Here is a 15,291-nt window from a genome sequence, read left to right as displayed (position 1 = left end):
AAAAAGCTTCCCTACCATCCAACCAGTGAAACCAGGAGTGAATTTTTAACTTGCAGGCTGACCAGAACTCCAGTCTGTTTCCATATGTTCTCTATTTTTTTAAAATGGGGAGAGCAGGGAGACACTATTTATTGGTGTATTTAGGATATATTGCTCATCTGAAATACTGAGTCTGTAATACCAGGCTGGATGCTGCCTAGAAAGCAGTTCCAGGAAAGGGTCAGGTGCATTCCTATCCAGTTCTAATGGGCAATAATGCCTCATATGTCCTTTTCCTTTCGTAATCTGACATTTCCAATTCTAATAAGGCAAAAAAAAGACCAAAGAACTATTTACCTGAGCACTTTTGTACTCCAGAAAGACTTGGAAATGGGTGAAGGTTTTGTGGGAGGGTTTTTAATTTCCTATGTCTGTCCATTTGCCAGGATTTAATTGCAAGCCTTGAAGGTGCAACCTGAGGATTGGTAAAGGTGCCAATATCTGTTGCATCATGACTATTTTGTTTTGCAGGATGCATTTTTCCTTTCTCTTGGGTACTCTCAGCCTCTGAACCACTTTCCTGTGCTCCCTTTGCATGCAGTTGTTGTAGCAAGGATCTGAAAAAGATGTTGCAGATCCTTTCGGGTTTTAAAGTAGGGGGGAAGGGAATCCCCAAAACAGCAAATCCTGCATATATTCAAGGCTTCTTGGATTCAGTTCACAAATTCTCTTTGGATAAACCTAAGTGAATTTCAATATTTGTGGAATAGGGGAAGGAAACTGGAAACATTTGGTCATTGCTGATTTATACAGACAATATTCTTAATAGTGTGATATTTTGATTCCTGATTCCCATTCCCCTCAATCCCTTCATATATTGCCAAGATGGCTCTCTCAATGTGGCAGCTGTACCATCTGCCTCAAATATTATTCCAGTCCTCACTGTTTCAGGATAAATTTCATAAAGTGTATTGCACATGCACACATTTAATTGAACAAATGTGAAGCCTCTCTGGTTAAGAAAGCTTTGCAAATGACAAGCAGTGTCCAATTTCCATTCAAATAGTTACTCCGGGGCTTTAAAATATGTGTAAATTCATCTAACGGAGAGGCTGATAGTGTATTTGAGGCAGATGGCTTGGTTCTGTGAAGAAAAAAATGTAAGTGGCTTTTACTATAAATCTTCTTTTTTTGGCATGGGGCTGACATAATAAAGATGTGAGTATTACTGAGAATGCTCTTTAATAATTATTCTACCTTATGTTTTCCCTCAAGAATATGGTTAACTGACTAGAAAAATCTATTCAGAGTTTTTATGTTTAACCATAATAAACAGCATAGAAATGTCCCTTTCTCCCTCTGGTAAAAGAGTGAAGAGTGGACTGGATACTAAATGTGAAGAGTCCTAACAAACAACATCAGCCTTAAGTTTTGTCAGCCTCCTATGTCTATCTCTGACAGTCTTCCCTAAAGATGCAGTGGTATCCAGAATTCACTTTTTTTACCACCTTATATCTACCTAAATAATAGCCCCATACTGAAACTTGTCTTGTTCCTGGAAACTAACTGTCCACTTGTCCCTTATTTTCAGGTTACTAGCTAAATCCCTCTGCATGAGGTTGCCAGGGAGGGAAGCAGTAGTGGAATATGTAGTAGAGCTCCGAGTAAGAGTCAAGCAAAGAACTGGACGATATAAATGAACCGAGACATGACAGGCAATCCTGCAGAAATGAAGTCTTTCCTGTGTCCCAGTGAGGGTAGTGGAGTTCTACAATAGTTATAAGCATTTGTTTATTAGTATTAAGAGAGTGAAAAGCTAGTGGTAATTTCAGAACTCTCTCTTAAAAGTTTGTGCTGAATAACATTGACTAGATCTGGCTAAAACTGTGGAGCTATGCACCCTGAATTATTTTCTGGAAGCTTGTGCATGGATCCAAGCAACGCAGCTGAAGTCTGTGCTATGAACCTTATCAGTGGACAAAGGGATAAATGTCACTCCCTGAATATTTTTACAACGTACCTGATGTATGAGATGAAAATGCTTGCAGCTAATGCATACATCATACAGACTTGCCTATCACCCACTGCTTTGAGACCTCTGCGATAATTTGTTACTGTGAGAGGACTTAAAATATGAACAGGTAAAAATTTATGCCAGTAGGATTCAGTTGCATGTCTGGTTAGACAGAGCTCAGTTCTCACTAGCCAAGAACCTCAGCAGTTATTTGTCACAAACTTGAGCTAACGCTAAACGCATAACTTTGTTAAAAAGGAAACCTGTGCCCTGAGCGCAGAACTTACAGTCCCTAAAACAGGGTTGGCTTGCTAAAGCAGTGTGAACTGATCCAAATAAACTCCGTGGAGTAAGCCTGAACTTTGCGGGTGTTCCTAGCACAGATCAAGATCTGCAAAGGCCTATTTAGATTAAACCAAAAACATCCTTTTTAGCTTTTGAGATCTGTATTTTATGGCTTGAGCCCATCTTCAACCTATGCACCCACCATAGGCTAAGTACAGGTGGTCAAAAAGCCCAAGGAAGAAGAGATCCAACTAATGAGATTTTTCTGTAAGAGGCCTAGGTTAGATTAATAGCAAGCTAACCTTGGGGGTGTGGGGAGCACATGGATTACCTGACCTGGCTCAAGCCAGCAGGTTGAGTGTACTCCTGCACACTTCCCAGCATGCCCTGTGGGCTTCCTGCACTGCAGAAGACTGCTGAGCACAGTGGAACACATAGACTACCCCCGATTGGCTGCCAGGCTTGGGCAAAAATGCCCCACCCACTTGATGTGTCACCATAGACCTTCCTCTATGCCTAGCCCTGAACTACTGGAAAAGTCCCAGAGCAACTACCCTCCGATGTGAATTGCACATGCCTCTGCATCTGAGCCTGCCTGCATCCTGCCATGGTGTCCAGCCACCTGTGCCCAAACAGGGAGACTCAGGATGTGGCATGTCCTGCTTGTCACCCTGAATAACTCTCACTGGGGGCTATGGGACATTATGTGCACCCATTTGGACGTGATGCGGCAACTGGTCACCATGGCATGTGGTGTGTGCCCCAAGCCAGCAGACAGATGTCCCACATGGGACTACCCACCATACTCTGTGCCTGCCAGATGTCTTGGACTGAGCCACTGGCTTTCACATAGCTGATGAGGACGAGGCTACCCAGGACTCCATGAATGCTAAGTTGTTCCACCTTCTAGACAATCAAGTACCAGTTCTGGGCTTGCACTGCTAGCAGTGACTGGTGAAAACAGATCTTCCTGGACACCTGGGGAAAAAAAAAACAGTGGGTCCAGACATTTTTTATGCACCAGGCCACCTCATGGACATTGTCACCCAGCTGACTCATAGAAAATGAAGGTTAGAAGGGAACTCAGGAGGTCAGCTAGTCCAACCCCCTGCTCAAAGCAGGACCATCCCCAAGTAGATCTTCTCAGCCAAGGGGTTGTCTAGCTTGGTCTTAAAAACCTCCAAGGATGGAGAGTCCACAGTCTCTCTGGGTAACCTGTGTCAGTGCTTTACTACCCTCCTAGTGAGAAGGTTCTTCCTAATATCTAACCTAAAGTTCCCTTGCTGCAACTTGAGACGATTGCTCCTTGTTCTGTCATCTGCCACCGCTGAGAACAGTCTAGCTCCATCTTCTTTGGAACTGCCCTTCAGGTAATTGAAGGTCACTATTAAATCGCCTCTCAGTCATCTCTTCTCTAAACTAAATAAGCCCAATTCACTCAGCCTCTCCTCAGAAGTCATGCCCCCCAGCTCACTCATCATTTTTATTGCCCTCCACTGGACTCTGTCCAATTTGTCCACATCCTTTCTGTAGTGGGGGGCCCAAAACTGAACATGGTATTCCAGGTGTGTCCTCACCAGTGCTGAATAGAGGGGAATAATTGCTTCCCTTCATCTGCTGGCAACACTCCTACCAATGCAGCCCAATATGCTGTTAGCCTGGCAATAAGGGCACACTGTTGATTTGTATTCAGCTTATTGTCTAGTGTAACTCCCAGCTGCATGGGGTGTTTGGGGAGAGACCTCTCAACCCTGACAGTGCTTTACCATGAACCTACCATAGACAAAGTAGAATAAGCCATTGATCAGCTTGCTTGTGATAAAGTCCCAGGTTTGGATTGTGTACTGGCTGAAGTTATTAAGTATGGGAAATCTGTCCTCCTCTTCCATCTGCATGAATTAATATGTATGTGTTGGAGGGAAGGTAAAGTTACTCAAGGCATGAAGGATGCAAGCATTGTCACTGTACAAAAACAAAGGTGATATGAGTGACTATCGGGGTATATCCTTACTTTATATCATTGAGAAGCTGTTCATCAAAGTTGTCTTGCTAAGACTGCAGACCCTTGTGGACAGAGCCTACCCTGAGTCTCAATGTGGTTTCAGATGTGGTAGAGCCAGAATGGATATGATATTCTCCTTGAGACAGTTACAAGAAAAGTGCCATGAACAAAGGAAATCTCTGTACATAGCATTTATTGATCTCACCAAAGCTTTTGATCTCGTCAGCAGAGATGGTTTGTTTTGAATCCTGAAGAAGATTGGCTGCCCTCCTAAGCTCCTGAACATCATCAAGTCTTTTCCTCAACATCATCAAGTATGTGTGGAATGGTACAATTTGGGTCACATTTGGAAGGATTTGAAATCAAGAGTGATGTGAAACAGGGCTGTATCCTAGCTCTGATGCTTTTTTGGGATATTCTTCACTGTCCTACTCAAATATGCATTCAGTGGCTGTTCAGAAGGAGTATACCTTCAGACAAAATCCAATGGGAAACTGTTTAACCTTGTTAGTCTCAAAGTGAAAACAAAAACCTGAGAAGTTCTTGTCTGTGAAATACTCTTTGCCAATGACACAGCAATTATTAGTCATTCAGAAGCAGGACTTCAACCTCTCGTGGATAGACTTTTGTGCTTGTGAGGATTTCGTTCTGACAATTAGCCTAAAGACAGTAGTCATGGGTCAACAAGTTGACTGACTTCCCAAAGTTAGAATAAATTATGAAAGCCTGGAAGTGGTTGAAGCAATCGGGGCTTGTGGACAGAGGTGATATCTTTTATTAGACCAACAAAATGTTTGCAAAAAAAATCTTTAATTGCAAGCTTTCGGGCACAAACACCCTTCATCAGGCATCAGAAAAAAAGATTGTAAAAGTTCTCTTGGGTAGAAATGAAAGTTCATATTTCATAGGATTTCTCAGATAAGTTAATAGATGGAAAAACCCTCTGTTTTTTTTCAACCTGGATACTTGGAAGTGGTTGAAAAATTCACTTACCTAGGCTCCACCAATTTGCAAAATCTTGGCTTGAAAGTTTAAATTAATGTTCACGTTGGAAAGGCAAGCAACACCATGGCTAAACTTCAAAAGAGAGTTAAAAAAAACAGACCATTCACTCTGTCAACAAAGATGTCCATCTACAGCACTTGCTTATTTAGCTTTCTATTGTATAGCAATGAAACGTGGACTTCGTATGCCAAGGAAGAAAGAAAACTGAACAGTTTCCAACTTTGATGTCTCCACTGTATCCTGGGCATAACATGGCATGATAAAATCTCTAGCTTTGCTGTTCTGGAAGAGGCCAGTATAACCAGTATGTGTTTGCTTCTGACGCAGAGAGGGCTTAATTGGTTAGGTCATGTGAACCATGTGGTGGGCAAATCTTCAAGGACATACTATATGGTGATCTGGCCACTGGCAAACATCAACTTGGATGGCCTAGACTCTTTTGTTGGCCTCTGTAAGAAAAACCTGTGTGAGCTGTGCATTGATGGCTGACACTGGGAATCAATTGCTTTGGAGTATTGCAAGTGGAAAACCATTGTGAAACGGGGTCTATATTGCTTCAAGATGGAGAGGGTCAGTGATGAGCTAGAGAAGAGGCATGCAAGACAAAACAGTACTCAGTATGCCAGTACAATCTCAACCAAGTTTGTATGTGCAACTTGCCGGAGGGTCTGCCTGATGCTCATTGGACTTCTCCGTAACTCAAGAAACTGTGGTGGTACCTGGTAGCCTACCAAAGGTGCAATCCCCATGGTCTCCTGAGACCTGATGGCTGCTAATGATGATGATGAATGACGCCCCCCCCCCCCCCAGGTCCTTTCCTGTTTAGCCAGTCCACTCCCAACTTGTACTGGTGCATGAGAGTTTTCTGTCCTGAGTACAGGACCTTGACCTTGTCCTTATTGAACCTCATGAAATTTCTTGTGAACACTGAGGTGAAAAAGGCATTCAGTACTTCAGCCTTTTCAGGGTCATCTGCCACTAGATTGCCTCCATTATTCATTAAGGGACCCACAGTTTCCTTGATCTTCCTCTTGTTGGTGATATACTTGTAGAAACCCTTCTTGTTAATCTTCACATACCTTGCCAGCTGCAACTCCAATTGCACTTTGACCTTCCTGATTTCATACCTGCATGCCTGAGCAATACTCTTATATTCCTTCTTAGTTGCTTGTCAAGTTTCCACTTCTTATAAACTTCCTTTTTGTGATTTAGTTTAAGAGTTCCCTGCTAAGCCAAGCTAGTTTTCTGTCATGCTTCCTTGTCTTCCTGAACGTTGGGTGGTTTGTTCCTGCACCCCAGTAAGGCTTCTTTAAAGTGCATCCAGCTGTTCTGGACTCCTCTTCCCCTCAGACTGGCTCCCCGCATCACACACCAGAACATCAGCATGCAACCACCCCTCACTCCAGAGAAGTAGGTGGCTATCACTGTCATGAAGCAGTCTCTGCTATGTTGTCAGTCACTTCAGCGTGGGGAGGTTCATGGCTAGAGAGGTCATCTGGGCCGTGTGCTTGGTCATCCAGCATGTTCTGGCCAGCTGCTTCATCCAGCTTGTCTATTCATAGATGTTGATGTCCTCTCTGCCATCTGGGCCTGTGGCATTGACAACTGGGGTAGAGCACTGAATGCTTGTGTTAGTACCTATTTTTTTTACACTGTGCCTGCAGAGCTCAATAAACTCTCTTAGTGCCTTTCTGTGAGTACAAAGGCTTGGGGGTGGGGTGGTGCTCAGTACCACTTCTCTGGCCAGCTGGGAAGAAGCTCCAGTTTTCCCAGGAGCTGAGCTTGACCCTGACAGATAGGGCAGCAAAGTGTGACTAAGGCAGATTTATGTTCTCATAGAATGGGACAGTGGCAATGCATAGCAAGTGCACGGAGGTACACGTGCATCCCCTGAGAGCACCAGTGCAACCCCTGACTGGCCGTGCCCACTGCTTAGGCGATGGGTGGGGGATCAGGCTGGAGCACTGGTGCCCCCACTGGAACCGCTGGCCGATTGCTGCAGCCACTCCCAGAAGTGGCTGCAGCGATTGGCTGCAGTGATCGGCCATTGTAGGATTGGCTGCAGGGTTGGGGCAGCAAGGTTGGCTGCAGGGGACCCCTCCCCAGGTTGACAGGATTGGCTGTGAGAGATCCTCAGTGGAACTGGTCACGAGGGGGGCATGTGCCCCCCTGACTAAGGCGGCATGAGTCACCCATGGAACGGAAGATGGGCTGCTAGCTGTGCAAGGCCAGTGGGTGGGGTCTTGGTGCCTTGGCTGTGGTCCAGGATGGGAGGAAGGGAGGAGGAGGGGTGCAGGTAACTGGTCTGTCCAGTACTCAAAGACAGAAACCTCTTGAGCATTTAGCAGTCTTGGGCCCTGTGCTTTGAGTGATCAGGTGGGGTGATTCACCCTCCCACAATTCCTTCTGGGCTTCTCAGCCACAATGGTGTGAAAAAGGGCTGTGACTTGGGGAAGGCCTGTAGCAGCTGTGGGTCTCTTTGTTCTCCTTTTTCTTCCCCTGCTTCCCTCCATTTTTCCCCAGTGCCTGGCTTCCTCTCAAAGCTGCGTAGAGCAGGGGTGAACTATACCTTCCCAGACTGCACTGAGTCATCATCAGAAGTGTAGGGGAAGGCTGGCCATGGTTGTGTGGGTCATGCTGCATCAGTGGCCACTGTGCTGGTAGTGTGGAGACTGGGGGAGCTCCGCATGTCTTGCAGAGGGCAGCAAGGTGGAGGAGTGTGTCTGGAATGCATGTGGCAGCAGTGTGGGGAACAGTGTTCTATGGCCTACTTGCTCAGCCATGGTCCGTGGGGTTAAGGACTTGGGGCGGGGGCCTCCAGGAGGTGGAGGCCACAGACTCAGGGCTCAGGTCCTGGGTTGCAACATCTGTAGTGTTGGAGGTCTCCCTGCCCTCTTCATGCCATGCTGCCTGCTCTTGGCCATGCCTGAGAAGATGTCAAGGGTACTCAGGTCCAACTACAGGTGCAACTTGGCTCCCACATCCTGTGATGATGTGTAGACAAACACCAATGGGGCAGACTACTTGTGGGCTGATTCCAGCAGCTGATGTCTTGCTTTGTGGCCCCCGGGGACCTACTGTTGGTCACCCTGTTGTCCCATCATCCCAGGGTCCCCTGCGCCTCTGCCTTTAGTGGAGTCCCTGCTGTTTACTCCTCCTACCCACTGGTGGTGCCTTAGGTGTGTGTAGTCTCAATAACCCTGTCCTTTGTGAGGAAGTGGGTCAGCTACTCATAGAAGGGCATAGTCTGCTTCTGGGCCACAGGCCTTTTGTTGGTATCCTTCATGCACTTATATTGGATCTTCATCCACTTAGTTTTGGTGCAACACTGCTCACACTTCCTTTTGTGGTCCCATGCCTGCATCTGCTTAGAGACATCCCTGTACCAGTGCCCTTTCTGGAGCTGGTGCTGCATTTCCTTCTCAACCCAGATGGTGATGAGATCCCTCAACTCCCTATAGTCCAAATTGTATGACCAGGGTTGGGTAGTGGAGGAGGACCAGACAGGGTTTCATGGTCTGCAGTGGTGCTGGTTGGATGTCAGTATCTATGGGTGGGTGAGGGCCTGACTGCAAGGGGGTGGATAGAAGGATGGATGGATGGAAGAAGTGGTGTGTGACCGCCGGACTGAGGGGGGTTTCTCCCCATGGGTAGCCGCCTGAGGATGAAGGGCCTTCGCTGCTTACCCTGGGATACCGCTGACTCGGAGTAGGTGTTAGGTCATCCAGTCCCTGCCCTGGTTCTCACCCACCACGACTTGTTGTTAGGTTCAGTAGGGCGGTTCCAGGTCACTCCACAGCCCAGGATCCCCAGTGGTCAAGTTGCGGGGCTCCGCCACCCCTGCACCCCGACCTCACACCTCCTCAGGTGTCCTCTTCTAACAGATGTCCTGGCTCCCTGTCCCGAGGCCAGTCGCCTCGGCGGCCCAGCTGACTCTTATCTTTGGGCTCCTGGTGTCCTGGGACTGGGTCCTGGCCAAGACGGGGTTTCCACTATGGGCCCCTGGCCAGAACTCCCTGGCTATACTCCTTGACCGGGGTTCCTCCTTTAACGGAAAAGAATCTGAACACTAAAGCTAGGTCTCCACAACCCTACTAGCTAGGTCTTTAGTCTGGACCTTCCTAGGTCCCCTACGGGCAACCCTTATCTTGGTCTCTGGCCATAGGTGGCCGACAACGGCCTCCGCCCGACTGCGCCACCTCGGCGCCCTCCCGGGCCCAATCCTCCCTGAAGGTACCGCCTTCCGGTGCCAGTGCCCCAACCCCGGAACTGTAAGTCCAACGCGCCTCCGGTTCGCAGTCCCAGAACTCTTCGCTGCTGGATCCCTTGTCTTCAGAGTCCGTCTGCCACTCTTCGCCTGTCATGCTGGGGCTGGCCGCCGCTGATGTCCTCCCCTCTGCTTGGGTAGGCTCCAGCTCCCTGTCGGGGTCCCCTGTTTCACCTTCAGGGAGGTCAGCCGCTTGGCTACGGCTGCCGTTCTTTATCCCTCAGGCCGGGCGGGTGGCAGCTCATCCGTTCCAGGCCCTCCTTGACCCTCCTCTTGAGGGGTTCGGGGCCCGTCCCCCTTTGGGGGCCTCGTCCTTGGTGGCTGCAAGGTTGCCAGCTCGCTCCACCCTGGGATCCTCTGCCTCGGCGGGTGTGAGGCTCCTCCCTGTATCCCGCGGCCGTCCTTCCTTGGCGGCCGCTTTTATCGCCGGCATCTGACTGCTGGCACCGGCGCCAACTTCTGGCCGGCGTAAACAAGCGGCAGATGTCCCGCTCGGGCTCCGCCACTGTCGCGGGTGGATCCCGTTCCGGCTCCCCGGGACATGGTGGATATGCATAGGTGCAGGTCCCAATGCATGGCTCTTTCTCTCATTGCAGCTTGATGTGGCCCTTGCTCAGCATGACCAAGGCTCCACTGGTCAGGCCACCCCCACAGCCTCAAACTTGCCAGGGCCTTTCAGCAGATACCCCATGATTTGGGCAACTGTTTATGCCCTGGCCTGGAAATTTCCAGTGTCCTCTACCTGCAACACAAAGGCAGCTGGATACACCCCACTGGCTTCTGAAGTTTCCACGGGCATCCACCTGTTTGGACAAGCTTGGATGCTGAGTCCCCCTTTGTCCCCCACAGTACTCCAGAATCCTGTAGCTGTGGGCCAAAGAAGCCCCCCCAGGTACTCATGGCCTGGGTACCTGCTGGCAGTGGCTGAGCCACAGTGATCACAGGGTGGTTTATGCAGGTCCAGTCCCACTATTTTGCTACCTGCCACTCTAACTCACCAGAGGTGAGCTGCCTGCACCGCCTCCTGCTCGTGGGAGTGGTGAGCTTCATGTTTAGAATCTTTTGTTATATGAACACTTACCCACCAGGCCAATCAGTGAGGACCATGGTATAGAGTTTTTGTGGTTTGCAAGCACTTGGTCCAGTTTGTTTCTCTCCACTGTGCCATACTTTACCCTGGGATGAGCTCCTCAATGCATTCCATGAAGATCGCCAAGTAGCTTTCAGATGGTAATGAGTTTCCCTTCCTGTTAGCTTAGAGTTTGTTCCAACTAGCAATGTGGTACACCATTTGCACTAATGGTTTCGTCTTTCTTCCATTCAGTGGGAGTTCTAATTAGAAGTTGTCTGTTTATTTTTTGGGTAAAAATGTAATAAAATACCATAAAGCTTCCAACCTGCTAAACTTACATTAATTTATTTCTGAACATTTAAATGAATTTTTTTTTGTGTTTTGGAAAATTAGTTTTTTTAAAATAGTCTTAATCCCCGGTTGTGACTTTGGATGGCAACTGTTTTTTTAGCTTGGGACAAGTTTTGCCAGTGAGTTTTAAGCCCCTGTAAATATAAATTTATAATGGGACCATTGACAGACTTTGGTGTTATCAGACACCGCCATCGTATTCATGCGTCTGCTCAGTAATTCTTATTCTAACTATATTAAGCAGATATTGAATTCTATTGAGTTCAACTCTGAGATTTATTGACCTGCGAGGTAAATATTGGCTAAAGCAGTGCCAGGTTCAATATATCTTTCAAGGGACAGTTAATCTTGTGACTAGCAAAAGAAGTCAGTATCAGCATTATAACACAGCTCAACTATAAACGTTTCTATTACATGCATATGTCAAGGGAAAAAAGGGGTTGTGGGCAGGGGCGTTTTGTGGTGGTCTCCCTAATTTAGCGAATCTTTCAGGTGATTGAGTTTGCTGGCTCAAAACCTACAAACATGGGAGCCAGGTCAACTGCTTTTCAGGATCAGTGTCAATATGCTTAGTGCCTTGTGGGGAATGCCATGAATATGGTTGGGTGAACTGGTCTACATGCTATTCCCACCCAGGCCTTCTGGAACTTTTGCATGAAATCAACACCCTGTCTGAGGTTTAAAAAAAAGGGAAGGTCAGAGTCATAGGCCTATCCAAACCTAGCAGCCATGACTAGCACAGTCTAGGCCTGCCAATTTCTGATACCCATTTACAACTGGGTTGACTGTGGACAACCTTTGACATGAGTCCAGAGCAAGGCTCAAACCCATTCCTCTGAACTCTTAGGCTGGGTCCACATGAGCAGGGGCATGCCCACAAATAGTAACAGCACAAATTTGTGCTGCTACTTTGTGCTGCAGTGCATGCCCCTGCCTGTGTGCTTTGCAGCTGGACACATTGTTCTGCTGCTCCACATGCTTTTTGGGGGGGGGGGCGTGGGGGGGCTGGGCTGAAGCACAGGTGCCTCAGTGTGGGCCTAGCCATCCCCTGCACTGGGGCGCCCTGTGCCCTGGCCAGTTGGGAAGTGGCATGTGGAGATCAGGGAGCAGACAACTAACATGAACCTGGGCTGTCTGCTCCCCCATCTCCACATGTTGGTGGACCACCCCCCACGCTGAGGCACCCTGTGCCCCAGCTAGTTGCTCTATGGAGCTTCAGTGCAGGGGCTTCACAGTGAAGTCCCCATGCCATGTCACACAGAGACAGGGGAGCAGCCTGGCTGGGGGCCAGGGTGCCTCAGCATGGGGACTTCACAGCATGCAGAGATGTGAGAGCCCTGGGTTGCCTGCTCCCCTATCTCTGCATTTGTCCTGGCACTCACCACTTTCTGGGCTGCACCACTTTTTTTTTTTTCTGGAATTTTTTTTGCTGCCAGGAAATCCCTGTAGGAAATTTTGCCTCGGTGCTTCTAATTAGCAGCATCATGCACTGGCTAATGTGCAACTTGTGCAGTTTATGGCACTGCAAACAGGTTTGCAGCACCACAGACCACACCTGCCTGCATGTCTGGATACAGAGTTAGAGAAAAAAATTGGTCCTTGATTATTTGCTCTTGTTTCTTGTTTGATAACTTCATGTTCTAAAAGTTGGCTATGAATTTAGGAAACAGAAATCACCTTGTCACATGTAGGGTCAGCCGGGAAGAGTCAAAGCAATGACATAGGTTGAAATATATTAATATCAATCATTGCAAATTACTACTATGCTGACTGAACATAGGATTGGCCCATGAATGACTTACAAAGGGAAGTAAGTTTTGAATTTGCCAGAATTTTATCGTTTTTTCACAACACCTGCACATACACACCCATTTGTATTCCTTGGAGGATTTTATTTCATCCTGCACAATATGTGAATAATTAAATTTATAGTATGTTAGTATTTATCTATAGATGTGTTGCTTTTCTGAGATGCAGAAAAGATCCACATGAGCAACCAGAGAAAAACATTGTTAAAAGGCACAGCCAGCTCACAACTCGCTACAAATGACTATCATAGGCAAGTAAAAGAAAAGTTAAAGAAAATATAAACAGTGAAAAGTAATTTTTAATGTTTCCATTTTGCACTTAATTTTCAATAATAAATCTAGATTGATCAGTTTCTTAGAATACTAGAAATTAAAAATAGCTTTACGGGGTTAAGAGTCCTTGGGTCAGCATCTCCTTTCTGGGCCTGCTTCAGTTTCACTGCAGGTGAACAGTGGAGTCAAGGGTGTGTAGCCAGTGAGGGGATGATGACTTGGACACCATGTTTCTCACCATTTTTACCTCTTGCCATAAAAACTGATTTCTTGTATTCATTTGTAGTATTTGTGGGAAAAATTAAAAGAGCAGGGAAACAGCTTTCAATGACTCTGTTAATTACCACAGCAATATTTCTTTTGTAAATTTTATGTATAGTCAAATGTGAACTTCAGGTGTGAAACACAGGGTAAGTACAGACATTTAAAAAGGGTCTGTACATTTTTCAATTCAGTCTTTGGAGGTAAGTTTAGTTCAGGGGTGGGCAAGATGCGGCCTGCCAGCCTATTCTATCCGGCCTGCATGACCCCTAAAAAAAATTCAGAAAATTAATATTTATCTGCCCCTGTCATGCGGCCCTTGATGGCTTGCCAAAACGCAGTATGTGGCTCTCTGCCTGAAATATTGCCCACCCTGGTCTAGTCCGTATAGATTGAACTAAGAAGCAAGTGAATAGACATTCACTTTTGATTCCAGAAATGCGCCACATGCCTGCAGTGGCTCAAGCTAGAAGCCAGAGGGCACTAGAAAGAACTCTCCCTTCCCTTCCCCAGTGGCTCGAAGGCTGGAGGGAGATGCATGAGGTCTGAGTATGACTGGGGAGGGCTTTAAACCCCCACCCTGGCCTGTAGGGACCCCAGTGGGATGTGCCTGGAAGGTGGGGGGGAAGCAGCTCTGGCCAGGCTTTTGGAGGAGAGCATGGCCAGACCCCTGCTGCAGCCAAAAGGTGAGGGCATGGCCAGACGTTGGCCCTAGGTCTGAGGTGAAGTGGGGGAGGATGGGGAGAGCTGCAGAGAAGCAGGGCTAGCAGGGATCTCCAGAGTTGCTCTAGTGTCTAGTTCAGCCCCTGTCTCACCCTGGCCAGACTCTCCTGTACAAGCACAATCTAAAGAGTGGAGGGTTTGCTCGCAGCACATACAACTGAGAACACCCATCAGGGAGACTGTGTATTGCTGGGGGAAACCCCCCCACCAAGAGCTGGCTTTCCCTCCTGTCCCACAGCAGGGTCCAGCACTGTGCCTCTCCAGCCCTGAGGCTAGGGAGGAGAGAGGTGGTGTCAACCCTGCTCCTCTGGACCAGACAGCACATCCCAGCCCAGGGCTGCAGAGCATGCTGGGGGACTGTCAATTAACTTAAACCAGGAAGGGGTCTGGGACAGAAGTTCTGTAAACTGGTTTGACCTAAATCAGTTAAGTCTGATACATTCAGTCCGGTTTATCTTAAACCAGTTTATGTGTAATGTCTGCCCCTAGCCTTAATCACTGGTCTCTGTTATCCTTATAGTTTGTATAGCTGAACAGTATTTTTTTACTTTTTTTTGCAGTGCACTTTGGAGCACACCTGATTGGCATCCCTGGGGAGAGAAGGCTTAACAGGGGAAATGTCACACTGTTACTGCAATGCCTCTTCTAAAAAAGAGTAGGCCCTTGCTGTACTCTGCCTCCGGGGGTGATGAGGATATCTGTGGTGACTCACACAGCTGTATTGCTTTAGAAAGTTATAAAATAGCACTTCAAAAGATGGCAGAGTGACATTAGGACTACGGGACTTTTCAAACTATTCATCCAAGTGTATGCAGTTTCCATGTCAAGGGGAGTTGAATCTATAATAGATATCACTGAGCAAAGAAAGTGAATCCTTATCTAAACAGCTTTATTACGCCAAACATTATAAAAAGATCCATTGGTATATGCATGAAGTTGCTATTTTTCCTATCTCTAGTTTATATTAAACAAGAATGAAATTTCCCTATAAAAGTATGAATCATACTTGCTACGAAGGCTGCTTAGGAGCCTAATCCAAAGCATGATGAAGTCAATTCCAGTGATGTTAATGGGTTTTGGATTGGGTTAAGTATGAATTTGTCTTACTGCAGCTATTGAGACACATATAATTTATTTAATGGAGATTTCCAGCAGTTACTCTGCAAGGCAGTTGTCACCATTGAGCTACCTGAGCAGCACCTGTAGAGGATGAGCAATTGAAGGTAAATTGAGGAGCACTAATAGAACTGT

The 15,291-nt window shown here is 47.1% G+C and overlaps 1 long non-coding RNA gene across 1 annotated transcript; it reads left to right on the top strand.

The window, feature by feature from the left end:
- The first annotated feature begins 519 nt into the window (after positions 1–519).
- LOC109305629 lies at positions 520–14,967 on the top strand. Its single transcript, XR_002099657.1, has 2 exons — positions 520–724; positions 14,601–14,967. It is a non-coding gene; the product is annotated as an uncharacterized LOC109305629 (long non-coding RNA).
- The last annotated feature ends 324 nt before the right edge of the window (positions 14,968–15,291 follow it).

The sequence above is a fragment of the Crocodylus porosus genome, unplaced genomic scaffold, assembly GCF_001723895.1.
Source record: "Crocodylus porosus isolate Cpor-Errol unplaced genomic scaffold, CroPor_comp1, whole genome shotgun sequence".
In the NCBI taxonomy this organism is placed as follows: Eukaryota; Metazoa; Chordata; order Crocodylia; family Crocodylidae; genus Crocodylus; species Crocodylus porosus.
This window is presented reverse-complemented; position numbering and strand designations above follow the sequence as displayed.